Genomic DNA, 10,836 nt, shown 5'->3' with positions numbered 1-10,836 from the left:
AATGCACATTCACTCAAAAATGACAGAATGAAATGTTTGTTAGGAGCCAAAATCAAGCATATGTTCCATCTCAATCGAAAGAGGACGAATAAGCTTGGGGGTTTTTTTCGGTGTTCATTCACCCACAAATTGCAAAGCGAAGTGTCGTAAGCCTAAAGAATCAAAACAGGTTATTTTGGGTTCCATCTACATCAAAAGAAGTTGGTAACGCTCTGATTGGGCTTTTTTCAAATTGGTGTTTTTGGGGTTAGAATGCACATCCACCCAAAAATAGAGTGAAATGTTTGCTATCACCCCAAATCAAGCATAGGTGTTTTGGTTCCATCTCAATCGAAAGAGGGCGTGTTCTTTGGTGTTAATACACATTTACCCAGAATTAGCAAAAGTATGTAATGAGACCAAAATGACAAAAGACCGTCTTTTCCCATCCATGTGCGTAGAAAGAAGACGAATAAGCATCGAGTAGGCTTATATCAATTCGCATGGTGTTTTTTGGGTGTGCACCAGAATCAACCCCAACCAAAGCAAAAAGGTTTTTTGGGTTCCATCTACATAATTGTTTGATTCCAGCCCAAATCAACCATAGGTGTTTTGGTTCCATCTCAATCGAAAGAGGACGAATAAGCTTGGATTGTTCTTTCGGTGTTCATTCACCCACAAATTGCAAAGCGAAGTGTCATAAGCCTAAAGAAAGCAAAACAGGTTATTTTGGGTTCCATCTACTTAAAAAGAAGATGATAACGCTCTGATTGGGCTTATTTCAAATTGGTGTTTTGGGGGTTAGAATGCACATTCACTCAAAAATGACAGAATGAAATGTTTGTTAGGAGCCAAAATCAAGCAAAGGTTCTATCTCAATCGAAAGAGGACGAATAAGCTTGGGGGTTTTTTTCGGTGTTCATTCACCCACAAATTGCAAAGCGAAGTGTCGTAAGCCTAAAGAATCAAAACAGGTTATTTTGGGTTCCATCTACATCAAAAGAAGTTGGTAACGCTCTGATTGGGCTTTTTTCAAATTGGTGTTTTTGGGGTTAGAATGCACATCCACCCAAAAATCGCAGAGTGAAATGTTTGCTATCACCCCAAATCAAGCATAGGTGTCTTGGTTCCATCTCAGTAGAAAGAGGGCGAATAAGCTTGGATTGTTCTTTCCGTGTTCATTCACCCACAAATAGCAAAGCCTAAACAAAGGAAAACAGGTTGTTTTGGGTTCCATCTACCAAGAAAGAAGAATCTTGGATCTCACTTATTTCAAAGTCGTGTTCTTTGGTGTTAATACACATTTACCCAGAATTAGCAAAAGTATGTAATGAGACCAAAATGACAAAAGACCGTCTTTTCCCATCCATGTGCGTAGAAAGAAGACGAATAAGCATCGAGTAGGCTTATTTCAATTCGCATGGTGTTTTTTGGGTGTGCACCAGAATCAACCCCAACCAAAGCAAAAAGGTTTTTTGGGTTCCATCTACATAATTGTTTGATTCCAGCCCAAATCAACCATAGGTGTTTTGGTTCCATCTCAATCGAAAGAGGACGAATAAGCTTGGATTTTTTTTTCCGGTGTTCATTCACCCACAAATTGCAAAGCGAAGTGTCATAAGCCTAAAGAAAGCAAAACAGGTTATTTTGGGTTCCATCTACTTAAAAAGAAGATGATAACGCTCTGATTGGGCTTATTTCAAATTGGTGTTTTGGGGGTTAGAATGCACATTCACTCAAAAATGACAGAATGAAATGTTTGTTAGGAGCCAAAATCAAGCATAGGTTCCATCTCAATCGAAAGAGGACGAATAAGCTTGGGGGTTTTTTTCGGTGTTCATTCACCCACAAATTGCAAAGCAAAGTGTCGTAAGCCTAAAGAATCAAAACAGGTTATTTTGGGTTCCATCTACATCAAAAGAAGTTGGTAACGCTCTGATTGGGCTTTTTTCAAATTGGTGTTTTTGGGGTTAGAATGCACATCCACCCAAAATCGCAGAGTGAAATGTTTGCTATCACCCCAAATCAAGCATAGGTGTTTTGGTTCCATCTCAATCGAAAGAGGGCGTGTTCTTTGGTGTTAATACACATTTACCCAGAATTAGCAAAAGTATGTAATGAGACCAAAATGACAAAAGACCGTCTTTTCCCATCCATGTGCGTAGAAAGAAGACGAATAAGCATCGAGTAGGCTTATTTCAATTCGCATGGTGTTTTTTGGGTGTGCACCAGAATCAACCCCAACCAAAGCAAAAAGCTTTTTTGGGTTCCATCTACATAATTGTTTGATTCCAGCCCAAATCAACCATAGGTGTTTTGGTTCCATCTCAATCGAAAGAGGACGAATAAGCTTGGATTGTTCTTTCGGTGTTCATTCACCCATAAATTGCAAAGCGAAGTGTCATAAGCCTAAAGAAAGCAAAACAGGTTATTTTGGGTTCCATCTACTTAAAAAGAAGATGATAACGCTCTGATTGGGCTTATTTCAAATTGGTGTTTTGGGGGTTATAATGCACATTCACTCAAAAATGACAGAATGAAATGTTTGTTAGGAGCCAAAATCAAGCATAGGTTCCATCTCAATCGAAAGAGGACCAATAAGCTTAGGGGTTTTTTTCGGTGTTCATTCACCCACAAATTGCAAAGCGAAGTGTCGTAAGCCTAAAGAATCAAAACAGGTTATTTTGGGTTCCATCTACATCAAAAGAAGTTGGTAACGCTCTGATTGGGCTTTTTTCAAATTGGTGTTTTTGGGGTTAGAATGCACATCCACCCAAAAATAGAGTGAAATGTTTGCTATCACCCCAAATCAAGCATAGGTGTTTTGGTTCCATCTCAATCGAAAGAGGGCGTGTTCTTTGGTGTTAATACACATTTACCCAGTGTCAGGGGTTCAGGAGCAGAGGGACAGGGAAGGGAGGAATTAGAGACCGAGGGAGAGGAATCCGAGGGAGAAGTCAGCGATGATAGCCGTCCGAGGTCTCTAAGTCTCTCCAGCGAATCAGAGGATTCACAGAAAGGGGCTCCCGTGATAAGAGCAAGGGGGTTGCCAAGGGGAACACCCCAGGAGGGAGGGGCCAGAGAGGGCTCAGAGAGCAGCAGCTGGAAATCGGGACCAGCTTCCCCACCGGAGAGCAGTAGGGGGGAGGAGCCCCAGGCATCGGGAGCAGGCAGCTCTCCGTCAGCGGAAGGACAGGAGTCAGGGTTAGCCACGCCTGCATCAGAGAGCAAGGAAACGGTCAAAAGGAAGGTCAGGGGCAGCGCGCGCGCGCCAAGTTCAAATGTACAAGAGGGTGGCGCCATAAGCAGCCCGGAGAGGGAGCCGGGTCCCAAAGCCCGCCGAAGAGAGGGGGAGGAGTCCGAGGGGTCCGCATCCGAAGCGTCCAGGAAGGAAGGCACCCAGGGGGGTAGTAGGACCCAGAGGCGGAAGGAGAAACGCAGAAGGTGGAGTAAGGCTAGAGTGTTGAACTGGTGTACAGGGGGCGGAGACTCAGATGAGGCTTCGCTGGTCTAGGGTCTAGACGTAGAGATGCACGCTAGGGTTTGAAAATGGGAACTAAACTTCAATAAAGACTTTGTACAGTTCCGCTGGCTAGCGTTGGTCTTCTGTGAGCTGGGACCTGGAGGCAGTCTCTGACAGTAAGCCTCATCTCAAATTTTCACCGGTTTTCTTCGCCTCAAGCATCGCTACGGGAGCGAGGCAGGGAGGGCAGAAGACTGGTGCCTTGCGAGCTCACAAAAGTCAGGCGAGATGACTACAGAACAGAAAATAGCTTCCCTGCAAGAAGCGGTGACACAACTCAGCGCTGAAATAATCGCATCCAGGAAGAGAGAGGAAGAAGCGGCGGCTGCCTGCAGAGATCTTCAAGCCAGGTTAGAGGGGCTTGCGAAGCAGGGGCTACCGGGACCCAGATCCGAGGGGATTGGGTTGGGGAAAAGAGGAGCCAGCATTGTATCTCATTTTGATGGGAATTTGCAGCAGTACCCCAATTTCCGAGCAGACGTGCTGTTTGCGCTGCAGCTGTTGGAGAGAGACTTTAGAGATGAGCAAGAGAAAGTGGGGTTCATCCTGTCCCATTTGCATGGGGACGCGAAAGCATGGCTGCGAAATCTGTGGAGGGACAAGGATCCAGCGCTCCAAAGCGCAGATGCATTCATTAAGGCGATGGATTCCTGTTTCTTATCAAACATAGACATTGATATTGCCAGAAAGGACATATTTGGGCTAAGACAAGGGAAAGCCAGCGTCAGGCAGTATCATTCCAGGTTTTTTGCATTGGTCAACGCGCTGAATTGGGATAAGGATTCTCCGCCAGTTAGAGACCTTTTTTTGGAGGGATTGAGCCCACAGATCAAAGATGAGATGGCACGGGGAGAGAGACCCACAACCACTCAGCAAGTGGTGGAAAGAGCGCTGTCGATTGGGGTGAGGCAGGAAGAACGGCCATGGAGCAAAGAAGAAGGACGTTGGGGACGCACACCAGGGAGGGTGCCCCCCCTCTTGTCTAGAGAGACAGCGCGTGCGCAGTCCACGCCTCCACAGGGAGGGGGCGAAGAGCAGATGGAGATTGGAGGTGCTAGGGCTCTCTCAGCTAATAGAGCCTTAACACCGGGAGCAGTAAAACCGAAGCTGCCTAGAAGGAACAGGAAGTGCTATATATGTGAGAGTGAGGAGCATCTGGCGAAAGAGTGTCCCCAGAGGCTCCGCAAGCAAACTGCAGCCTCAGTGACAGTATTGGAAACAACTCAGCAGAGAGAACCACAGCAGGGAAACGACGAAGTCTGGCTGGAATAGGAGGCACTGGGGCCCAGCCAGACAAGTCAGTGAAGAAGTCCCCGGAGATTTTGCAGCCCACAGACCCCCTCCCGCCCAAACCAGTGGTGCAGCTCACCGCATCGCTCCAGCTGCCCAATGGACTCACCTTAGAAGTGCCTATCACAATTGACTCTGGCAGTAATGCAGACTTTATAGGACTGGAGTTCATTCAACGACACAACATAGCTTTACTGCCAGCCACGCTGCCCCTGAAGGTTGTCACGGTGGATGGCAGGGAACTGCTAGGGGGGCAGGTGGTGCAGCAGACGCCGCCGATGGTGATGCAAATTGGGAATCACCGGGAGGTCATCAGCTTCAATGTCACCCAACTGTCAGACACGCCTGTAGTATTAGGCATGAGTTGGCTGCACAGGCACAGCCCAGCGTTGGCTTGGTACCAGCGCCAACTAACGTTTGGATCCTCCTACTGTGCAGAACACTGCATCATACCCAGCCCAGAGGAGGAAGAGGAGGACCCGCAGTTACAGTTGGGCACGCTGCAAGCAGTACCCCACAAGTATGCGGAGTTTTTGGAGGTTTTCTGCGAGAAGGAGGCGGACAAGCTACCTCCTCACAGACCCTATGATTGCAAGATTGACCTCCTGCCGGGGGCGACGCTGCCAACGGGGAAACTGTACTCCATGTCTGAGGATGAACTGCAGGAACTCAGGGAGTTCATAGATCACAATTTGCAGCGTGGGTTCATCCGGGAGTCGAAAGCGGTGGGAGGCAGTCCAGTATTCTTTGTGAAGAAGCGGGACACGCCCCAACGGAGGCTGGTGGTGGATTTCAGGATCTTAAACTCGAAAACCAAGCCCTCAGCTTTCCCCATGCCCAAGATAGACGACCTGCTCGCGACGGTGCGGAAAGGACGCGTTTTCACCAAGTTGGATCTACGTGGGGCGTACAACCTGATTCGCATGCGCGAGGGCGACGAGTGGAAGACGGCCATGTTCACGCCACTGGGCACCTACGAATACAGAGTTATGCCCTTCGGATTGCAAAATGGCTCTCACACTTTCCAAGCCTTTATGCATCATGTGCTGGCGGGGCTCCTTTACAAGAAGTGCGTATGCTTCCTGGACGACATCCTGATTTTTTCAGAATCGCGCGAGGCGCACGAGAGGGATGTCAGGGAAGTTCTGCAGAGACTGAAGGAGCACAGGCTGTACGCCAAGCTGGAGAAGTGCCAGTTCGACGTGACGGAGGTGGATTTCCTGGGCTACAAGCTGTCAGACAAGGGGCTCGCCATGGACAGCGCCAAGGTTAGCGCAGTTTTGGACTGGAAAAGCCCACGCAATCGGAAGGAAGTCCAGCGGTTTGTCGGCTTTGCCAACTTTTACCGCAAGTTCATCAAGGGATTTGCAATGCAGACAGCGGCCATCACCGACACGCTCAGCTCCAAGAAGAAGAAATTCATCTGGACGGAGCAAGCGGAGCAGTCCTTTCAGAGACTCAAGCGGCTCTTCGCGTCAGAGGAGCAGCTGCTGCATGTGAATCCCAGCAGACCCATGAGGGTGGAGACAGACGCCTCAGACAGAGCCGTGGGAGCTGTCCTGTTGCAACAAGACCAGCAGGGGGACTGGAGGCCGTGCGCCTTCTACTCGAGGAAGCTCAGCAAGTCGGAGCAGAATTATACCATCTGGGACAGGGAGTTGCTAGCCATCCATGCAGCGTTCAAGGCATGGCGGCACTTCCTTATCGGAGCCAGACACACAGTGCAGGTCCACACGGACCACAAGAATCTGGAGTACTGGCGCACGGCTAGGTTCCTCAACCAGCGACACATTAGATGGGCGGAGTTCTTCGCGGACTTCGACTTTAAGATAGAGTACATTCCGGGCGACAACAACGTGATGGCGGATGCTTTGTCCAGAAAGCCGCAATACCTGGGGGAGGCGGCACCGCCGGCGGCCAAGCACATTTTCGCACCGGAAGCGTGGGCATGCGCGTCGGCAACCGTGGACCTGGAGGCCGTCCGTCGAGCGCTGCGGGAAGACCCCTTTGCACAGGCCAGGATGGAGGAGGTGCACAGGGGCACAGCGAGGGCCGACGAGTTCCAGATACGCGATGGGTTGCTCCTCCACAAGGGAGCACTCTACGTGCCGGGAGACGACCTCCGCGCAAGGGTTCTGCAGCAGCTACACGACGCTCCCACAGCCGGGCACTTTGGCAAAGAAAAGACTGTCGAACTAGTAGCCAGAGACTTTTGGTGGCCCAAGATGCGGGGGGAAGTCGCGGATTACGTCGCGAGATGTGACACCTGCCAAAGGGCCAAGTCAGTTCACAAACCGCCGGCGGGATTGCTGGAACCGCTGCAAACACCGGCTGAACCGTGGGAGAGGGTGGCCCTGGACTTCGTCACGGATCTGCCCAGTTCGAGGGGAAAGACAGCAGTGCTAGTGGTGGTGGACATGTTTACTAAAATGGCACACTTCATTCTGTGTGCGAAGGTAGCCACGGCAGAGCAGACCGCCAAACTGTTCATTGACCACGTGTTCAAGGTTCACGGTCTGCCACGATCTATTCTCTCCGACCGGGGGCGACAGTTCATCTCGAACTTCTGGCAGAAGCTGATGGGCATTCTGAACGTCAAAGTCAATTTGGCGTCGGCGAGACACCCACAGACCAACGGACAAGCGGAGAGGGTCAACGCCATCATGCAGCAGTACCTGAGATGCTACGCCAATCAGCAGCCCACGACATGGGTGGACTACCTGCCACTCGCTGAGTTCGCTTACAACAATACGAAGCACGTGTCGACGGGGGTGACGCCGTTCTTTGCCAACAACGGGAGGCATCCCAGAACCTTCCCGAGTTTAGAGAGAGTGGGGGAGGGGGAGCCACAGGCAGCGGAAGCCTTAGCGTCGGAGTTGCAGGAAGTCCACGAACAGCTCAGGAGGCAGTTAGAACTCGCAAAACACGCATACAAAGTGCAGGCAGACAGACACAGAAGAGTTGGGGAAGACATACAGGTGGGAGACTGGGTCTGGTTAGCAGCGCAAGCAGTGCCGACCAGATCGTTAGCGAAGAAGAAGCTAGGACATAAGCAGCTAGGACCTTACCAAGTCCAGGCACAGGTCAATCCAGTGGCCTTCCGGTTAGCGCTTCCGGAGGGTTCCAGGATGCATCCGGTGTTCCATAGATCAGTGCTCACGCCCTACAAAGCACCTCATAGATTTCAGGAGCCAGACACAGCACCGGACCCGCCCAGAGAAGGGCCCAGACAGGGGGGGTCGCCAAGGAGGGGGCACATCAACGAGGTCACAGAGATTTTAGACTCGAGATGGGGGGAAGAAGGAGTAGAATATCTCCTAGCCAGAGAGGGTACCCCGGCCACTGCGAACAGCTGGGTTCCGGACTATGCTTTGGAGGAGCCTCTGCTCAAAGAGGAGTTTCATGCCCTCTTCCCACACAGGCCCATGCCAGCCGAGTATTTCGACGACTGGCTCTTCACAACCACTCTTTCGGCCAGCACATTCCAGGGGTTCGACTCGGACGAAGAACAGGCCCCAGTCCCGAGCTCCCGGGTGGGTTCGCCACCGGGGTCTGCCTCAGACAGCTCTTATTGGTGGGACGATCGACCAGAGGAGCAGTGGCGCAGGAAGTGGCTGAGTGGTCCTTGGCTGGGATCACCCGAAGAGGGGGAGGGGGGCGAGACGGACATGGACGTGTTGGGGGAAGACGTGGGGTTCGAGCACGGAGACAGAGAGATGGAAGCAGAGGAGAGAGATGTCGACGAGTACATGGGGGACGAACTGTATCCTGCACGCACCCCCGCTACGACGGAGCACCCAGTACCCACACCGGAAGGAGGGGAGGGGGGAAGGGGGGGCTTCGAGGGGGGGATGGATGTCAGGGGTTCAGGAGCAGAGGGACAGGGAAGGGAGGAATTAGAGACCGAGGGAGAGGAATCCGAGGGAGAAGTCAGCGATGATAGCCGTCCGAGGTCTCTAAGTCTCTCCAGCGAATCAGAGGATTCACAGAAAGGGGCTCCCGTGATAAGAGCAAGGGGGTTGCCAAGGGGAACACCCCAGGAGGGAGGGGCCAGAGAGGGCTCAGAGAGCAGCAGCTGGAAATCGGGACCAGCTTCCCCACCGGAGAGCAGTAGGGGGGAGGAGCCCCAGGCATCGGGAGCAGGCAGCTCTCCGTCAGCGGAAGGACAGGAGTCAGGGTTAGCCACGCCTGCATCAGAGAGCGAGGAAACGGTCAAAAGGAAGGTCAGGGGCAGCGCGCGCGCGCCAAGTTCAAATGTACAAGAGGGTGGCGCCATAAGCAGCCCGGAGAGGGAGCCGGGTCCCAAAGCCCGCCGAAGAGAGGGGGAGGAGTCCGAGGGGTCCGCATCCGAAGCGTCCAGGAAGGAAGGCACCCAGGGGGGTAGTAGGACCCAGAGGCGGAAGGAGAAACGCAGAAGGTGGAGTAAGGCTAGAGTGTTGAACTGGTGTACAGGGGGCGGAGACTCAGATGAGGCTTCGCTGGTCTAGGGTCTAGACGTAGAGATGCACGCTAGGGTTTGAAAATGGGAACTAAACTTCAATAAAGACTTTGTACAGTTCCGCTGGCTAGCGTTGGTCTTCTGTGAGCTGGGACCTGGAGGCAGTCTCTGACACCCAGAATTAGCAAAAGTATGTAATGAGACCAAAATGACAAAAGACCGTCTTTTCCCATCCATGTGCATAGAAAGAAGACGAATAAGCATCGAGTAGGCTTATTTCAGTTCGCATGGTGTTTTTTGGGTGTGCACCAGAATCAACCCCAACCAAAGCAAAAAGGTTTTTTGGGTTCCATCTACATAATTGTTTGATTCCAGCCCAAATCAACCATAGGTGTTTTGGTTCCATCTCAATCGAAAGAGGACGAATAAGCTTGGATTGTTCTTTCGGTGTTCATTCACCCATAAATTGCAAAGCGGTGTCATAAGCCTAAAGAAAGCAAAACAGGTTATTTTGGGTTCCATCTACTTAAAAAGAAGATGATAACGCTCTGATTGGGCTTATTTCAAATTGGTGTTTTGGGGGTTAGAATGCACATTCACTCAAAAATGACAGAATGAAATGTTTGTTAGGAGCCAAAATCAAGCATAGGTTCCATCTCAATCGAAAGAGGACGAATAAGCTTGGGGGTTTTTTTCGATGTTCATTCACCCACAAATTGCAAAGCGAAGTGTCGTAAGCCTAAAGAATCAAAACAGGTTATTTTGGGTTCCATCTACATCAAAAGAAGTTGGTAACGCTCTGATTGGGCTTTTTTCAAATTGGTGTTTTTGGGGTTAGAATGCACATCCACCCAAAAATATAGTGAAATGTTTGCTATCACCCCAAATCAAGCATAGGTGTTTTGGTTCCATCTCAATAGAAAGAGGGAGAATAAGCTTGGATTGTTCTTTCGGTGTTCATTCACCCACAAATAGCAAAGCCTAAACAAAGGAAAACAGGTTGTTTTGGGTTCCATCTACCAAGAAAGAAGAATCTTGGATCTCACTTATTTCAAAGTCGTGTTCTTTGGTGTTAATACACATTTACCCAGAATTAGCAAAAGTATGTAATGAGACCAAAATGACAAAAGACCGTCTTTTCCCATCCATGTGCGTAGAAAGAAGACGAATAAGCATCGAGTAGGCTTATTTCAATTCGCATGGTGTTTTTTGGGTTGCACCAGAATCAACCCCAACCAAAGCAAAAAGGTTTTTTGGGTTCCATCTACATAATTGTTTGATTCCAGCCCAAATCAACCATAGGTGTTTTGGTTCCATCTCAATTGAAAGAGGACGAATAAGCTTGGATTTTTTTTTTCGGTGTTCATTCACCCACAAATTGCAAAGCGGTGTCATAAGCCTAAAGAAAGCAAAAAAGATTATTTTGGGTTCCATCTACTTAAAAAGAAGATGATAACGCTCTGATTGGGCTTATTTCAAATTGGTGTTTTGGGGGTTAGAATGCACATTCACTCAAAAATGACAGAATGAAATGTTTGTTAGGAGCCAAAATCAAGCATAGGTTCCATCTCAATCGAAAGAGGACGAATAAGCTTGGGGGTTTTTT

The sequence above is a fragment of the Podarcis melisellensis genome, assembly GCF_964234715.1.
Source record: "Podarcis melisellensis genome assembly, chromosome: 17".
In the NCBI taxonomy this organism is placed as follows: domain Eukaryota; kingdom Metazoa; phylum Chordata; class Lepidosauria; order Squamata; family Lacertidae; genus Podarcis; species Podarcis melisellensis.
This window is presented reverse-complemented; position numbering follows the sequence as displayed.